The sequence below is a fragment of the Pleurodeles waltl genome, chromosome 6, assembly GCF_031143425.1.
Source record: "Pleurodeles waltl isolate 20211129_DDA chromosome 6, aPleWal1.hap1.20221129, whole genome shotgun sequence".
Taxonomy (NCBI): domain Eukaryota; kingdom Metazoa; phylum Chordata; class Amphibia; order Caudata; family Salamandridae; genus Pleurodeles; species Pleurodeles waltl.
The window spans coordinates 144,468,407-144,487,508 of NC_090445.1; positions in this window are offsets into that span (position 1 = coordinate 144,468,407).

Sequence of the window (19,102 nt, forward strand, 5' to 3'; positions counted from 1 at the left end):
ATCCATTCCAGAGCACCGACGGACCCTTGCCTCACCACGCCTTCAACCTCAGACACAAGGTAATCGAGCCCCCGTTCACCAACATCAGAACTGCCACTTTCCCGTAATCATGGAAACACACCAAAGTAAAACCACTTCTGATAAAACCCACAGCTGACCCATCCAAAATCAAGAACTACCGGCCTATCTCGCCCCTACCCTCCCCTTCCCGACCAAGGTGTTGGAGAAAGCCATCAACCTCCTACTCAGAGATTACTTGGAATCAAACCACCTGCTTGACCCCTCCCAATATGGGTTACACTCCAACTACAGTACAGAACCCACCCTTATAGCCACCACGGACGACATAAGAGCCATCCTAGACCTGGAAAATCAGCAGCTCTGATCCTCCTTGACTTGTCAGCTGCATTCAACACTGTCTCCCACCAACAGCGTATCCCACTCCTCCTCACTGAGCCCCACTCTCTTCAACATCTACATGACACCACTAGAACCATCGTTCACAGCCACAATCTCAACATCATCTCATGAGTCAATGACACCCAGCTCATACTCTCCCTCTCTAAAGACACAGACACCACCATAGCAAACTTCCAGAACACCATGACAGACACCACCGACTGGATGAGAACCAACTACCTCAAGCTGAACACTGACAACACTGAAGTTCTCCTCTTCAGAGGACCCCCCTTGCCGTGGGACAACTCCTGGTGTCCCTCTGCCCTAGGAACAGCACCCTCCCCCACCACCCACGCCCATAACCTCAGCATCATACTCAACAGGAGCTCTCCATGAGATAGCAGGTCAGGTAGTGGCCTCTACCTGCTTCAACACCCTTTGAATGCTCTGCAAAATCTTCAGATGGATCCCAAAGGACATCAGAAGAACAATCACACAAGTACTCATCACCAGCTGTCTTGACTACGGGAACGCCCTCTATGCCGGAACCACTACCCTCCTTCTCAACCACCTCCAAACAATCCAGAACACAGAGGCAAGAATCATCCAGGCCCTGCCAAGACAATCCCACACCACCCACAACCTCCGCACCCTGCACTGGCTTCCCATCAAGAAGAGATGCCACTTCAAATTGCTCACACATTCCTACAAAGCCCTCCACAACACAGAATCTGAATACATGAACAACCGCCTGACTTTTCACCACTCCACCAGACACCTGCACTCGGCCTCCCTGGCCCGCTCCACTGTCCTCCATATCCACTGCACTCAAGCCAGAGGAAGGGCCTTCTCCCACCTCGCTGCCCAAAACAACCTTCCCATCCACCTTCGTTCTTCCTCCTACCTCGCCGAATTCAGGAGCGACCTCAAGACTTGGATGTTTTAGTAGCTCCCCCGTCCCACACAGCACCTGGAAACCCCCGTGGTGATTAGTGCACTTTACAAATACTGATTGATTAATTGAAACAAGGAGGAGAAATTGACAAGTGTAAGAAGCTACACAACAAACAAAAAAAACAAGATATAAAAATGTAAAGAACACAATATCCTCATGCCTCATAAAAATCACGACACCTGTTCCAAGTAGTAGGATGTTTTTGAGCTGTTCAGTACATTTGATTCAACACTGTGCAGACTAATGAAGTCCACCCACCATGCATCAAACAAGAGACTTCATGTTAGAAATTGGGTTGTTAGTTGGCAGAGGTATGCACCCTGTCCAAGTAGTGGCCACAATCCTAGTCAGGGTAAGTCAGTTACATATCATAAATGAATATGTTCTCACCCTCAGGTAGCATGGCACAGAGCAGGCAGGCTTAATTTAGGAGGCAATGTGTAAAGTATTTGTGCAACACTTAAAACAGTAAAACAGTGAAAACACCACACAAAAAGATACCAAACCTGGTTAGAAAAATAGGGTTTAATTTAATTAATACAACAATACCAAAACAAAAAAATCCAGTAGGTAGAAGTCGAGATGTGAGTGTTTAAAGAATAAATGAAACTGTAGTGCTTAGAAACTTAAAAAGCCAACCAGGGCTATCTGGTCGCACTAGACTGGGTCAAAACTGAAAGGAAAGGCCAACTGCAATGGAGCCTAGGTCGAATACAGCGACCAACCTTGGCCTGCTGAAATCAGTACCTTGGTTCAGGGTTGCGTCGATGGCAAGGGAGTGATGCGAGGGTCAATGCGAAGCTGATGCTTCATTGTTGATCCTGGTGGTGCAGGTGATGCATCAGTTCTGAACCACACAATTGGGGATGCATCACTGTGGAACCATTTGTGATAAAGGTGATGCATCATCATCGAGCAGCGCAGCTGTCAATGCAAAGTCCTTGAGCAGCAATGCGTTGTCTTTGGAGAGGCTTTGGTTCTGGCTGGCGCATCAGCAGCAATGCTAAATTTAGCTGGTTCTGCACAGCAGACCCACTTCCAAAAGCCCAAGACTGGATTGGCACCATTTGGCAGGGAGGACTCACAGTTGGCAGAGTCTATGTGTTGTTGTACAGTTGCTGGAAGTCTTTGATGTCCCTAAGACTTCAGAACAGAAGGTAAGCAGACAAGCCATTGGAGTCACTCTGGGTTCAAGTGATGTAGGTGCAGTCCTTCTCACTGAGGCAGAGAGAGCAGCAAGAGGCAGGCAAGCCAGCACAGCAGAAACGCAGTTCTTCCAGAGCAGTAGTCCAGGAAAGTAGCAGTCGTTCAGCAGCATAGCGGTCCTTTTTCCTGGCAGAGTATCCGCAGGTTCAGAAGTGTGTTGATTTGGTAAAGTCCGAGGTCCAGTACTGATACCCAGTTGTGCCTTTTAAGTGCAGGTGACTTCAAAGAAGGGTCTTGAAGAGCTCAGAGGTCCTTTCTTCCTACCCTGGCTCCAGACTCACTACAGGGGGTTAAGCATTCCTTTGTGTGGGAACAGGACACTGCCTTCTCATGCATGTCAGCTCCTCCCTCCCATCCTGCCCAGGGTGACCATAAACATACAGAAGACCACACAGTCACTCCTACCCTTTCTTTGTGTGAGGCTCTTGTGTGAGGGAATGCAGGAAACCAGCTGTCACAAACCCCAAACTTGTATTGGAGACAGGCTGCAAGCACACAGGGCTAAAAGCAGGGAATGCCAACTCTCTAAAAGTGGCATTTTCCAAAATTGTAATAAAAATTCCAGTGTTACCTTTAAAGAGGATTTGTCATTACAATTCCATAGGTACTAAACATGACAGAGCTATTACAACATTAATTAGGAGTTACAGCTTATTAAATGTAATAAGAAATCCTTAATGTTAACTTATGAGAGGGGTAGGCCTCACAGTAGTGGAAAAAAAAATTGGGAGTTTTTTCAACTACCAGGACATGTAAGACTTAAAAGAACATGTCCTAACTTTTAGTTACAAAGCACACTGACTTATGGGCTACCGAAAGCCTACCTTAGGGGTGACATATATACAAAAGGGGAGTTTAAGGCTTGGCAATAGGCTTTAAATGCCAAGTCGACATGGCAGTGTAAACTGCACACACAGGCTTTGCAGTGGCAGGTCTGAGCCATGTTTAAGGGCTACTTGAGTGGGTGGCACAAGCACGCTGTACTCCTACTAGTAGCATTTAATTTACAGGACCTGGGCGCATGTATTGCACTGTAGTAGGGACTTACAGGAAAATTAAATGTGCCAATTGTCGGTGCGTCAATCAAACCATGTTTAGGGGAGAAACAGCACTTAGCACTGGATGGCAGTGGTAAAATGAACAGAGTCTTAATGCCAACAAAAAGAATCAGCAAAAATATGAGGCAAGTAGGCAAAACGTTTGAGGGAAGGCCACCTTAATGCAGACAGGTCTAACACTTCTCTTCACTTTTTATTTTGTCTTTGTCTAATTTGGACAAAAATTGAGACTACTGCCCTATATATTTCAGCACTAATTGTTTGATTGGACGCGTATGGTGTGTTGGAATGACACAAAAAAACGGAGCACCCTTTCATGGGTTCGTGAGTCAGGTCACGGGACTAAGTTGAGTGGCACTGGGGGAGCTATCCAAAAATAATATCATGACATTAACTATCAATTTATGGTGGGCATAGGTGCAACAATATTCCAGGGATAGTCCAAGTGACATGAGATACCCCTTGAGCTCTAATAATACCATAGGGTTGACCCATTAGCCCATCTTTAACCACTGATAGCCTCCTATTGGCTGCTGAAGGGCTAGAGGAAGAGACAGGAGGGAAGAGATGTTTGATGTTCTCTTCCTGCCACATCCTTCGTTACTCCTGAGCTTGGGGGTTGAAAGGGCTGGGCCAAGGGTAGCAAAGGGCATGTCCAGGGCTTTTCATAATTGACCTTTGTTAGAAATGGGGTCTTTGGTTGGCAGTCAGGTTACCCCCTGTCCAAGCAAGGACCCTCACTCTCCAAATTATCCTGTGCCCACCCTCTGGTAGCTTGGCACTGAGCAGTCAGGCTTAACTTAGAAGGAAATGTGTAAAGTATTTGTGCAATAAATCATACAATACCACAATATAACATCACACAAATACACCACACAGTGTTTAGAAAAATATATAATATTTATCTGAATAAATGCAGGTCAAAACGATTAAAGATGAAATAAGCAAATGTAGGGATATCACTTAAAGTGATATCAAGTGTCTTTAGAGTTAAAAGATTACTGTAAAAGCAATAAAAAGTGTCTTAAGTTCTCCTAGAAGCAAAAAGTGTGTCTTGCAGGGCAAAGTATCTGGTTTGCATTGAAAAATCCTTGCAAGGACCGCAGAGGAGGAGATGCGTGGAAAATGGTGAGTGTGCGTCGCTATTTTCCACGCGGGGAAGACATTACGTCGATTTCCGGCGCGCTGCCTTGGATCCTCTTCGGGTTGCGGGGTTTTCAGATGCCCTGGGGACGATGCGTGGAATCCTGGGCTTGCGGAGCGAAGACACAGCAGCTGCGCCGATTCCGGTAGGCGATGCGTGGAATTTTCTTCCGCACAGCAGGCGCTGCGTCAATTCCTCTCAGGAAGTCGGGCGGCGTCATTCTGAGTCAGCTTGCATCGATCCAGTAGGGCTGTGTGCATTGAAGTTCCGGTTGTGTCGCTGGCGCTGCGTCGATCTTCTGTTTTGCGAAGTCGGGCTGCATCGTTCCAGACTCGGCGTGCAGTGAAATTGTCACCGCGAGCAGGCTGTACGTCGTTCTTGGCAGGTGGTGCGTCAAAGTTTCACTGCACGGGGATTTCGGCTGCAGGAGAGAAGTCTTTTTGGTCCTGTGACTTCAGGGAACAGGAGGCAAGCTCTATCCAAGCCCTTGGAGAGCACTTCTGCAGCAAGGCAAGAGAGCAGCAAGATAGCAGGGCAACAGCAAGGCAGCAGTCCTCTTCAGAAAGCAGTCAGGTGAGTCCTTTAGGCAGCCAGCAGTTCCTCTTGTCAAGGTGCAGGTTCTGGTTCAGGTTTCTTCTCCAGGAAGTGTCTGAGGTGGTAGGGCAGAGGCCCTGTTTTTATACCCAAATGTGCCTTTGAAGTGGGGGAGACTTCAAAGAGTGGCTTAGAAGTGCACAAGGTCCCCTTTCAGTTCAATCCTGTCTGCCAGGGTCCCAGTATGGGGTGTGGCAGTCCTTTGTGTGAGAGCAGGCCCTCCACCCTCCCAGCCCAGGAAGACCTATTCAAAATGCAGATGTATGCAAGTGAGGCTGAGCATCCTGTGTCTGGAGTGTGTCTGAGTGAATGCACAAGGAACTGTCAACTAAACCTAGCCAGACGTGGATTGTAAGGCACAGGAAGATTTAAGTGCAGAGAAATGCTCACTTTCAAAAAGTGGCATTTCAAAAATATTAATATTAAATCCAACTTCACCAGTCAGCAGGATTTTGTATTACCATTCTGTCCATACTAAATATGACCTTCCTACTCCTTTCAGAACAGCAGCTACCACTCAAACAATGTATGAGGGCAACCACAATGTTAGCCTATGAAGGGAGCAGGCCTCACAGTAGTGTAAAAACCAGCAAAAACAGTATCTCAAGAGTGGAGGGAGGCAGGCAAAAAGTTAGGGGTGACCACCCTAAGTCTGTCAGGTCTAACAACATTCTGAAAGAAGGCACATAACAGCTACGCTGCATCTCATTGTGAGGCATTCCTGCCTACTGTCCTGCTGGGGGTTTGTCAGGCGCTGCTCTCCATTGTTGTTAAATATGAAACGATTAACCGCCACAAGCTCACTTGCAAGCATCCATTTTATCGTGCATGTCCCAGCAGCTTCTATTAAATGGGACATCTGCTTATGCTGTCTAAAGGGATCATGCCATTGTGCACAGGACCCTTGGCGGCGACTTACATAAACTCCACAGAAAAGTTTAAGGATAATGAAAGCCTTGCTAAGCTACCTTGAACACGTGCACAAGTTACCTAATCTTCTGCATGTTTCAACCAGATTTTGTTGCAAATCTTGCACATTTGCCATTTTTGTCAGGAAAAACGTTTGACAGATGTTTACCTCTGGATACTTAGCTAACACTGTCAGAGCACACTCTCCTACTTTTATTAATACTATGATCATCACCTCAGTTTTTTCTGTCAGATCAGCTGTTCATCTTTGGGGTCTAATTGCTAGCATGGATGTCATGAATTGGCAACATGCTATTAACTTATTTTCGTGCTGCTGACTTTGCTATTGTCATAAATGTCAATTCACCAAAACGGCAGGGGGAGCGGAGGTGATCACATGCCATTTAACCTTTAATTTCACTCACACACGCATGTTTATGCTTACCGACATATTTACACATACACACACTCGTTCTCACATAAGCACACTCTTACCTGCACGCGCTCACACAACAGACATTTAGAATCATTTTTTACTTACCTCAGCTGCTAGGGAGGGTCACATTCCAGCAAATGGTAATTCATTCTTTATTGCACTAATTGTGAGTAATAACATATTATTCACTATTAGTGTTATAATGAATTAAGAAAAGGCAAGGAAAGTGAGGCTGCTTTTGTGTGTATGCCTAGGACTGACTTAGCCACCTCTGAAGCCAGGGGTCGCACAGAGCTAGCTGGGGGTCGCAACTGCGACCCCTGGCGACCCCTAAATGACGTCCATGGATATTACCTCATCATTTTATTTGATCTTGGCCATTTGTTTGCTTTCTAAGTTTTTAATTTAATATTTCCTCAGGCTTCAGTAATGTGACTTTATTAGCTGCTTACTTTCTTATTTTGACTTTGCTATGTGCTTGTTCAGGCGTTTCTGCGGCATCATCACTTTATTCTAACTTTGATACCTGGTTCATTTCTGAACTTCGAACTTCGCTTTGTCTAAGGCCTCAAAATTGGGATTTTGCTTTTTGCTTATTTTCTGAATTTTGAATGTGCTTTACACTGTTTCAAGCTTTTTTTTGGCTGTGTTATTTGCTCATTTTCTAAATTTCTATTTTGCGGTTTACTACCAATATAGGTTCTGATTTTTCTATTGGCTCGTTTCTAGAAGTTGACCCTGCTGTGGGTACAGATTTCTTGAACTTGACCTGGCTATTTTCTTACTATTTATAATTGTACTTCACTATTTGCTTGCTTACAGGTTTTGTTACAGGCTGAGGCGTATTGGCTTATCAGGATCCCTAATTGACACTGATAGTTTTAGCGCCACAAAACTAAAGCTAGGAATTAATAAAAACACAGGTCTTTGGTTCAAGCCTTTGAGTTTTTTCTTGACAACTGGCTTGAGTTCTGGGTTTTAATTTAGCAGCTCACTTGGATGCTGGAATTTCAAATGTTAATTGACTTGTGACTCTCTGTTTTGTCACTGCTGTTTGTATATATTCTCTGCGTGGTGAAAGTGTCTGCTGATTTAATCAACGTAAGTGCATGTGTACTTAAAAGGAAATCAAGGTGGTTCACAATGATTTCTGAGATGTTCACCTTGAGCTGTAGAATAATTTTTAAAGATATCTGTAATAATCGCCCAACGGCACACTCTTAAATAACGACTTGTGACTGTAATTCAAACTGTATGGCCTGAAAACATACTCTGGTTTGAATTCTATTACAATTGTTTTACGGGATGGCTTTATAATCTAATTATCTTTTTTTTCAACAGCCGAGCTACTATTATACCATAGTGATTGGCAGAACCAGCATTCAATCACAATAAAATAGTCATGGTAGGAAACTACTGCTCGGTGGATAATGGATTGTTTTGAAACATGTTTCTAATTTAAATTGGATTACTATACATAGGACATTAACGGTTTCAATATTAACATGTTTTACTTATAATACAATTCCTGAAATCATTAGCTGTATCCAGATTAAGGTTTGGCAATGATTTCTAGTTTTGTTTGTGTGGTGAATTAAGTTAGAAATCCCTAAAATCGGCTTACTTGCAAAATACATGTTAAGGAAATGTATCTGATGAATCAGGTTTTCAAATATCAAGGTGACTTTATGTGTGGAAACTATTGTTTATCTGTATTATGTATTATCATCACTATTATTATTATTATTATTATTATTATTAATAATAATATTTATTGTTTATCTTGTTTACATTTATTTGTAGTGATATTATCTGTTTTTCTAACAAGTCAATTGTTTTCTTATTTCAAAATGAATGCTTGTCCCTTTCGCATGCCATATTCATTTTGTCAATATCGAGTATATCAAAATACATGATTCAGTGAATCTTGGGCCTAAGTTCACCCACTTCACATTTGAATAAATTAAATCTGTACAACTCCTGACATATAGAAGGATAGTAAGATCATTGGTATATATAAATCTGCTTCCAACAAGTTTAGTTTGGAGGAAACCGAGGAGAAAGGCAAATAAATCTTAAATGCCTAACACAGACCTGGTAGACTTGACATCCTTGGTGTGGTCCCCCTAGCATTTTGCCTTCAAGCCTTCTGTTTTTGCTGCGTTTGTTTTTGTTGGCCTTAGTACTATACAGTTCCTACTAAAATAATAGGACTTCTTATTAGGATGACAGAACTTCAGAAAGTAGGTGACTGAGTCCTTTGACATCATCAGAGACTGTTGGCCCTATTCTTGGCTAGCTCACAGTGCCTCACCTAATTCCCTAACCTTACCAGGGGTGGAAGGTGATTATGGAAACCTAAACATTACTCTCTGACTCCCAAGGAAGTCAAGAAAACAGATCTCACCCTTTAGTTGTAGTACTCATGCATACCCAGGTGAAAACACGAGATATGAGATACGTTTTCAAAACATTTATTGAAACAATCGTAGTCATGCATAGAGCAAATGAGCTGTGATAATTAGAAAGATGAAACAAAGCAAAGTTACCAGCAGAAAACTCTAAGGGTATTGATGTTTGGAAGTCCTTCACCCATTTGGAGTCTGCGTTGGTGGCCTGAGGGCTTAGGGATGTTGCCCAGCCCCGCAAAGGCAGCTAAAAATCTAAGGGACAGATTTACTAGGCCCTAGCACCAGCTTGCACCATATTAGCGTAAAACATTTTACGCTAATGTGGCTCAATGAGGCAAAAATCGCTGCTCCATATCTACAAAATGGTGCAATGCATGCATTTCTCCACTTTGTGACCCCTTGCGCCACAGTATGCCTGCACCAGGCATAATGTATGCAAGGCAGGTGTTCCGGTGTTAGGAGGCCTGCAAAAATGGTGCAATGAATGCTCAAAGCAGGCGTTAAAAGGACACACACATTGATGTCAATGGGCCTCCTTGCACTTTGCTGCACTAGTGTCAACATTTTTTACGCTAGTGCAGCAAAGCGCCACAATAGCGTCAAAACTTTTCACGCTATTGGCCTAACATGTGCCATGGTGCGCTGTATTGTAAATACGGCACACCCATAGTGTCGTTAGGTGGCAGGGGGCACAAGAAATCTGGCGCATCATTACTGATGCGCCAGATTCTTGAAAATCTGGGCCTAAGAGTCATCATGGGCAGTGACCTATCCTTTGACCATGAGGTTAACCTCATTGTGTCTACCTGCTTCTGGATTATTAGATCTTTGTGAAAGATATTTCTGTATATCCACAAAACAGCACAGAAAAAGGTGGTCCTTGCCTTAATTCCATCCTGAATTGACTCTTGTTATTCCTTCCTTGTTGAAGTGAACAAAACCATCCTGGCCAAACTTGTACAAATTACAGCGGCAAGGCTGACACTAGATATTTCCAAACAGATGTCCATTACCAATGGATTGCGGAAACTCCATGTTCTCCCCATTCACAAACAGATGACTTTTACAGCTATGCATCGTGTGCACAAAGCAGTTTATGGGGTCAACCTAGAAGGGATTAAACCTAAGTTCCAGTGGTACACACTGTGCAGATCTCTTAGATCAGCATCTCAGAACGTTGTTATTGTCCCCAAAGTGTGTAAGAAGAGATGCGAATGAAAAGCATTCTCAGTGTCTAAGTGGCTGCAGCAAAACTTTGGAACTCTCTTCACCATCATCTTACCAAGATTGAGCTGCACCTTCCTTTCAGGAAAGCATTAGAAACCTGGCTTGTTTCTTTATAATCATTCGGTTGGGGTGGACCAGTGCCTTTAGCCATGGGAGCAAGCCTACCTATTGCTTTTAGATTTCTTTGGATGTAGTACTGGCAACTTTTGGATTTGCATATAACCCCTTGATGCTTTTTACATTTCCATCATATCATAACATGGTAAAGATAATGAACAATCCAAACATGGTAAATTATTTCTTGATATTTCTACATAACCCTAAGTCTACACTGAGAGCATTTTGAGTGTATACTTTCTGCCTTTGTTCGATCTAAGGGATTAGCCTTTGACCCTATGCCTGAAGAACTGTGTCAGGAGTCAACCTGTTGTCTGAGTGGCAATCCTTTCCGGAAGCTGGAAGATTAACTCCAGCAGAGCTGCATGTCGAACACAGCATTCCTCCAAGGACAGTCATGGCTGGATTGCCCCTCTGCCCCTTCCATGTCAGTGCACCATTTACATAGTAAAAGCCACACTGTGTTAGAAGCACAGCTGTGATGCAATGCTATGTCTATATGTTAGAAGCTGTCTTCAAACAGGCAACACAAGCACTACAATATGGTGTACTGCAGTAGTTCCCAACCTTTTGACTCCTGAAGACCCCCACTGAAGCTGGGGACCTCAAGCAATTTGTACAATTTGAATTTCAAACATTAAAACAGTAATTTACAAAAAATACACAAACATGTGCACACCAAACAAATACTCAAATTACTAATGATATAATTATCTTATTTTGAAAACTTCAGCAAAAATCAAAAATATTTAATGAGAAGGTTGCCGCTGTATCCTGGTGACTAACATTTCAATATTTGGTTTTATTTAGGAAAGCCGAATCCTCAGGTTAGATTCTACATTTCCCAAGCAATTTCTGTTATTATGTTTTAGGTACATAAGATCTGAAAAGGCTTTTTCACATAAATATATGGTGTGGAAAGGAAGGAAAACCACAAGGGCCTCTCATGTTTCCATAGCCTCTCTGTCACACATAATTCATTTGTTTTACAGCACCTCACATGCCACTGTAGGGTGTTGGACCACTTCACAGGAGACTACAAGGTGTAGGATTCACATGCCATCCACAATGTTAGGCTTTTCCTAAGAGTGCATGGTCTGGAGAAGCACAAACTCGGGATTCAGAGCATAACACAGTGACTAGCATTGGCTTTCATAATAAGAATGTATTTCTACGCAAGCAAACCTTTTTTTAGCAGCATAAGGATAATGAAAGGCTGGAGAAAAAAACTTTTGAATTTGTGCCCTGCAGTTTGCATGCAGCTCTTTGATGGCAGTTCATAGCTCACAGTGCTAGATTACCATTGTAACTTATGAACTACACAGTAACAAAAGAACATCTGTGACAAAAGCAGTAAACCATTATGCTATGCACATAAAATAATTTTCTTGGCATGATACATTTTCCCTGCATCAGGCATCCTGCGTTACCTTAGATGAGTCAAAAATGCCACTAGACAAAATTCCCATCTCCCTCCAACAGGTGCATTAATCACCAGAGTTATCTTGATGCTCTTATTTTCACCCAAAAGTTGTTTTTTGTACAAGGAACTTTGAAGTGCTGTTACAACTGCTGCACAAATAAAAACATGCATGTGTGTCTGTCAGACCCTAGCTGGAGAAGTACCTTTCTGTCATCCCAGGCCTGTGGATCCCCTCAGAATGTGTCATGGACCCCTGGGTATCTGAGGACCACAGGTTGGGAACCACTGGTGTCCTTTGTTCCTGGCCTTGAACAGAATGTATTGATTATGTGTCGAGAAAAGTCTAACTAAAACAAGCAACTTGTACAATATATTCCTAGAATAAAATCATGCAAACAAAGTGTATAACATGTTGCTGCTGAAAGGTAATGCAGCTAAAATGTGTAAAATATAGAAATTAAGCTAAAAATAGGGAACCACCGTGGGTCCAAGAGGGCCTAACTACATTAGGATCCTGCACATTTTATCACTGCTAAAGTGCTTTTGCTCTTTTCCTAAAACATAGTAATGAAAGGTATAACCCAATCATTTATAAGTCACTAATAAAGTGCTCTACCTATGCCTAGGGTCTGTAAATTAAATGCTACTAGTGGGCCTCCAGCTCAGATTGTGCCTTCCACTTAAGTAGCCCTTTAAACATGTCTCAAGTCTGCCATTGTAGAGCCTGAATGTGCAGTTTTGAACTGCCAGTTCGACCTGGTAAAATAAACCTTTTGCAAGGCCAAGCCTTCCTTTTTTAATATACATTTCACCTTAATTGTAGGCCTTGGACAGCCCAGAGGGCAGCCTGCAAAATATTTAAAAAGTAGGATGTGTCATTTTTAGTTTTAAATGTCCTTGTGGTGAAAAACTCTTAAATTCGTTTTTCACCACTGCAAGGCCTATCTCTCCAATGGGTTAATAATGAAATTGCCTTATTACACCTTTTAAGAGTAATTTCCAAATGGGAACAGTTAACCCCTTCCAGTTTGGTATTTCTGAAATCACAATTTTAAATCCTAACTAATGGTGAGTTCGGATTTTAAATTGCAATTCTGAAAATACCACTTTTAGATAGTTGGCATTTTCCTGTCTGAGCCATTTGGTGCCCGCGCCGTGTCTCTGGTCATATGACTGGGTGTGGTTGGCAGTTGGCTTTGTGTATTCCCCCTAGACAACCACACAATGGGAGCTTAGGTGTGGCTTGATGGGCCATCTGTGACTTGATGGGCCATCCTCAGCAGGACTGGAGGGAGGAGCTGGATCCATCCTTACATACACTGAATAGGCCTTGTTCCATCTGCACACATGGGGCTGCATACCCCCCAGTAGTTTGCCTAGAGCCAAGGCAGGTAAGGAATGACATCTGTGCACTTCAAAGGCATGAGTTTGAAGTCACCCCAACATCAAAGGCACCACTTGATATAAGAACTGGATCTCAGACCCCACCACATCAGTACACGTCTGTACTCTACCAGGAAGAAGGACTGCTGTGCTGCTGAAGGACTGCCACTCTACTGGACAGCACTCTGCTGGACTCCCGCTTTGCTGTCCTGACCTGTTGCCTGCTGCCCTCTTGCCTGTTAGTGAGAAGGACTGCACCTGCATCTCTCCACCCCAGAACCCAGAGTGACTCCAAAGGTTAGTTGATTGGCCTCCTAATCTAAACTTTTCAGGGCCAGAAAAGACTTCCAACCACCCTGCCTCTGCACCTGGATTCTGCTATCTGTGAGTCTACTCTGCCAAGTGGTACCACTCAAGTCCTGGACCTTTGGCAGTGGCATAAGGTGCTTCCCAGTGGGTCGGACTCATCTTCTTTGCTAAGCGGCTTATCCCTAGTGCATTCTCGAGCAGAACTGATGCAACACCACTGCTGTGTGGATTGAACCCAGCACAGAAGGCCAACATCTTGGGTTTGACGCATCACCTTTGGAACCACCACTGTGCAACAGTTCCCTGGAGCAGGACCTTGCATCCCTTGTCAACGGCAGCTGTAACGACAATTCCAGAGCTCTGCAATATAGATTCACTGCTCATCAGAACCGAAGCATCGCCTTGGCTCCACAATGTCTCCTCGACACAGGCCTTTGCATTGCAAGAACCGTCTATGTGATCCTCAACGATTATGAAACAGGACCTCTCACTGCAACCTCGCCGCATGTTGGATCCAAAGCATCACATTGGTTTCGCCTTGAATCCAAGCAACGCTCAGCAACCAGAATTTAAGGTACTTTCTTCAGCGGGCCTTACTTGGTCCCTATAGACAGCCCGTGCTCCATCACAGTCGGCCTGAACTTTTGGCTTTGTCTGGTGCAACCCCGTACCCCTGATTAGCTCTCTTTGGATTTTGCTTGTGCCTCAACCTGACAAGAACTGTGGTTGCTGCCTGACCAGGGCTTACATCCCAGTCAACCAACAATCCAATTTCCCACAAGACCATATTTACAACATGGTTGAAGGCCAGTGAGGTTATGCTTTGGTCAAATTCAAGACCTTTTACAATTTGAAATATTTTGGGTTCCAATGATGGACAGTAACATGTCTACAATCTACAAAAAATTGCACTGGGTATCGGAGCAACAACTTTTATTGGAATAACTTCCTTATCATTTGCCAAAAACATGCAAAATATGAAGATATCTTCCCACCTAAAAAAGAACATCATAGAAGGCTATAGATACACACCTGCATACAGTGGACAATGCACATTTATAACTGGGCAGTTGAGGTGCTATTGGAAAATATTATATGGAGAAATAGATTTAGAAAATGTAAGAAATTGAGTTAGTGCTTGAGGGGGTGAAATCTTACTCAAGCAGAAACCACAATACGTGTCAGGGTGAAGTCACAAGCAACCCCTAAATTAACCTGTGCTCAACCCCCTGGTATTTTGGCACAGAGCAGTCAGGCTTAACTTAGAGGCAATTCATACAGTATTTGTGCAACACGTTAAAGAGTAACACAGTGAAAACAAAATAATCTCCCAATAGTTTAGTAAACAAGAGTAATGTATGAGAAATAAAGCTATACCAAAACCCCAAAAATCCAATCAGTAGGACCGAAGATATGCAAGTTAAAAAAAACTGAGCAAAAATAGTACAAAAAAGCACAAGGTGCTAACTGTGGATATCTGATCGCACCAGACTGGGACAAAGTCACAAATTCAGGCCAGCCGTTATGGAGCACGGGCGAAAGAGTACCTTAGGTCTTAGCTGTGGACTATTGTGAGGTCCTGTGCTGTGGATGCGTCAAACAGCTAAGGGGAAGCAACCGTTCTGAGGTTCTCCAGACCTGTGATGTTAGGTCCTGCATCTTCATTGAGGATCCTGTCGAAGAGGGCTTGCAATGCAATGCCTAGCATTAAGGATGCATCAGGCAGTTGAGGCGATGTGGCAGTTCTGAGGAGCTGTGAGGCTGGAACCTGCATAGTCTTAGAAGCTGTTACTGCGAGGGATTTGCAAAGCGAGGCCTGCATTGGGAATTCTTTGCACAGGTGGTGGTTCTGACGCCTGCTGTGAGGTCGATGCGGAGTCCTTGTGTCAGGAGAATTCTTGCAGCAGAGGCGATGCGTCAGTCCAGGTGCTGGGTTCAAGGAGGTGCTTAATTTATAAAGAAAGAGTGCTGGTGCCCAAAGATCCTGCCCAGAAGTCATCAGCCTTTGCAATTAAAGGTTGCCGCCCATGCACATCAAGAACCCAAATTCTTCTTCTTTAATCCACTATCAGACTGTCCCATCCCCTTTAGTGCACTCTTGTTCTTTTCTTTCCTTTTGTGTCGGATTTCTTTTCTTTTCCTTCTTTATCCTTCCAATTTGTGTGTTTTTCCCTCTGCCACACTCAGGAGATATCCGAATAAGTCAAAATAAGTGCTGGTCCCCAAATATAAGTGCTGGTGACCCCCAGCAGAAACCATTGGCTCAAATTAAGCACTGGTTCAAGGTTGTTGGAGCCTTCTGTACTGAGGCTCTAGTCAAGAAGCCAGCAAACTAGCCCTTGGAGTCACCTTGAAGTCCTGAGTTCATCAAATGCAGGTCCAGTCCTTCTCACCCAGGCAAGAGGGCAGCATTCAGCAGGTCAGCACAGCTGGGCAGCAGTGCTTCAGATCAGCTGTCCAGCAGATTGGCAGCCCTTTTCAGCAGCCCAGCACTCATTCTTCCTAGCAGAGTTTACATAGGTCCAGACATTTACTGAAGAGATGGTGTCTGATGTCCAAAATGTATACCTGGTGCCCTTCCTCTGGAAGGTGGGAGAAGCTTCTACAAATTTTATTTGAAGCGCACAGGTTTTCTGCCTTCCCTGGCTCCAGACTAACCATAGGGTGTATGCAGTCCTTTTTGTGGAGATAGGACACAGCCTATTCACGTGTAAGTAGGGCTGTGCCCAACTCCACCCTCCCATCCTGCCAGTTATGGCCCATCCTGGCACACCTAAGATGTCTACTGTTGTGGCTGTCTAGGAGAAAAACACAAAGCCGAACTGTCAACTACACACAGTCGTGTGACCTAGAGACAGACTGCAGGCACTAAGGGGGTCATTCCGACCCTGGCGGTCATAGACCGCCTGGGCCGGGGACCGCGGATGCACCGCCAACAGGCTGGCGGTGCATCCAGGCCAATTCTGACTGCGGCGGTAAAGCCGCGGTCAGAAAAGGGAAACCGGCGGTTTCCCGGCGGTTTTCCCCTGGCCTGAGGAATCCTCCATGGCGGCGCTGCAGGCAGCGCCGCCATGGGGATTCCAACACCCTTCCCGCCAGCCTGGTTCTGGCGGTTTTGACTGCCAGAACCTTGCTGGCGGGAACGGGTGTTGTGGGGCCCCTGGGGGCCCCTGCAGTGCCCATGCCAATGGCATGGGCACTGCAGGGGCCCCCTAACAGGGCCCCACAAAGATTTTCAGTGTCTGCATAGCAGACACTGAAAATCGCGACGGGTGCAACTGCACCCGTCGCACCCTTTCCACTCCGCCGGCTCCATTCGGAGCCGGCATCCTCGTGGAAGGGGGTTTCCCGCTGGGCGGGCGGGCGACCTTCTGGCGGTCGCCCGCCGGCCCAGCGGGAAACTAAGAATTACAGCGGCGGTCTTTTGACCGCGCTGCGGTATTCTGTCGGGGGAACTTTGGCGGGCGGCCTCCGCCGCCCGCCGAAGTCAGAATGACCCCCTAAATGTCTAAGGCAAGAAAACTTCAACTTCCTAAAAGTGACATTTTCTAAATGTAGTGTAAGATCTGACTTCATCATGAGAAAGGATTTTTCATTGCAATTCAAAAGACACCAAACACGAACTGCTAACCTGCTCCAATTTGGAAATTCTCACTAAATGTAATAAAGTAATTCCACAGTAAGCCTACAGGAGGGATTGACCTTGCAGTGGTGAAAAACAAATTTAAGATGTTTTCACTACAAGGGCATGTAAAAGTTACATGCCCAACACTTTAAATACATTGCACTCTACGCTCTGGGCTGTCCAGCGCATACCCTGGGGAGGACTTAAATGTATTAAAAGAAAAGGCTTGGGCCAGGCAAACGGTTTATTTTGTCAGCTCAACATGGCAGTTTGAAACTGCACCCACATGCTGCAATTACAGGCCTATGACAGGTTTGAAAGGCTACTTAAGTGGGTGGCACAATGAGGGTTACAGGCCCACTAGTAGAATTTAATTTAAAGGTTCTGGGTACCTGTAGTACCAATTTACTAGGGACTTACAAGTACATTCAGGGGGTCATTCCAACCCTGGCGGTCGGTGAGAAAGCGGCGGCCAACCCGCCAACAGGCAGGCAGTCAAAAAAATGGAATTCTGACCCTGGCGGGAACCGCCAACACAGGCCGCCACTTTAACACTCCGACTGCCGCGGCGGGACACACAAACAGCGCGGCAGTCACCGCCAACAGGCAGGCGGCAGACAATATACCGCCCACAGTATCACAACTCACCAATCCGCCACCTTTTCCAGGGCGGGAGCCCTGCCGATAAAAACACGGCGGAAACAGAATACGAACGGGAAAACGCTCACCTCTATACACTCCACGAGGACGGAGGACAGCATGGAACCCGAATTAAACATCCTACCAGCTCTTGTCTACCTGCTCATCTACCACGAGTACGAACTCCGGCGCAGAAGACAACGGTGAGTACTGCACCTACGACACAGGGGAGGGGGGAGGAGAAAAGGTTACGGGCACACACATTCGCCCCCCCCCCCAACTAACAACATACCAATGCAGAGCAACAACTGAGTGACACCCCCCAAACACCCCTGAAAAATGCACAGACATAATAAAAATGTTAATTTAAATTTATGTATAAATTAGGTTCATTGAAGTCATGGAAAATTATCGTCATGAAATATCAAAGCAAAAATAATGAACAGTGCGAAAGCTATATACATAGTCAATAAGTCCTGCTCAGTGTGTCAAATATCCACAGTCCGTGGGCCAATGTCTACCAAACACATGGGCACAGCCCACACAGGAGACCTGAGTCCGTTGGAGAGAACACTGCTGGGGCATCAGATGACAAAAATACAGGCACCTCAGGGGGAAGGGAAGAGGGGGCACCTCAGCCACAGGAGTCCACGACGCCAGATCCACGAAGGGGCCACCATGCCCACTGTGCCATCCTGGGGAGTGCAAAGCCACAGTCTCTCAAGTCTCTACAGTGGGTGGATTGCCCACTGTGCCATCCTGGGGAGTGCAAAGCCACAGTCTCTCAAGTCTCTACAGTGGGTGGATTGCCCACTGTGCCATCCTGGGGAGTGCAAAGCCACAGTCTCTCAAGTCTCACAAGTGGGTGGATTGCCCACTGTTCCATCCTGGGTAGTGCAAAGCCACAGCCCATCAAGTGGATTACAGACTCCACTGGTCATGGAGGAGGCATGGTGCCCAGAGTGCAGCGTGAACACTAGCTCGACACAGAACCGGCACTGTCAATGGTCCAGCGGAGCTTGACAGGAAGGGCCCAGCGGAGCGGTGCTTGAGACGGCGGGGCCCAGCGGAGCGGTGCTTGAGATGAGGGCCCAGCAGAGCGGTGCTTGAGACGGCGGGGCCCAGCGGAGCGGTGCTTGACAGGAAGGGCCCAGCGGAGCGGTGCTTGAGACGGCGGGGCCCAGCGGAGCGGTGCTTGAGATGAGGGCCCAGCAGAGCGGTGCTTGAGACGGTGGGGCCCAGCGGAGCGGTGCTTGAGATGAGGGCC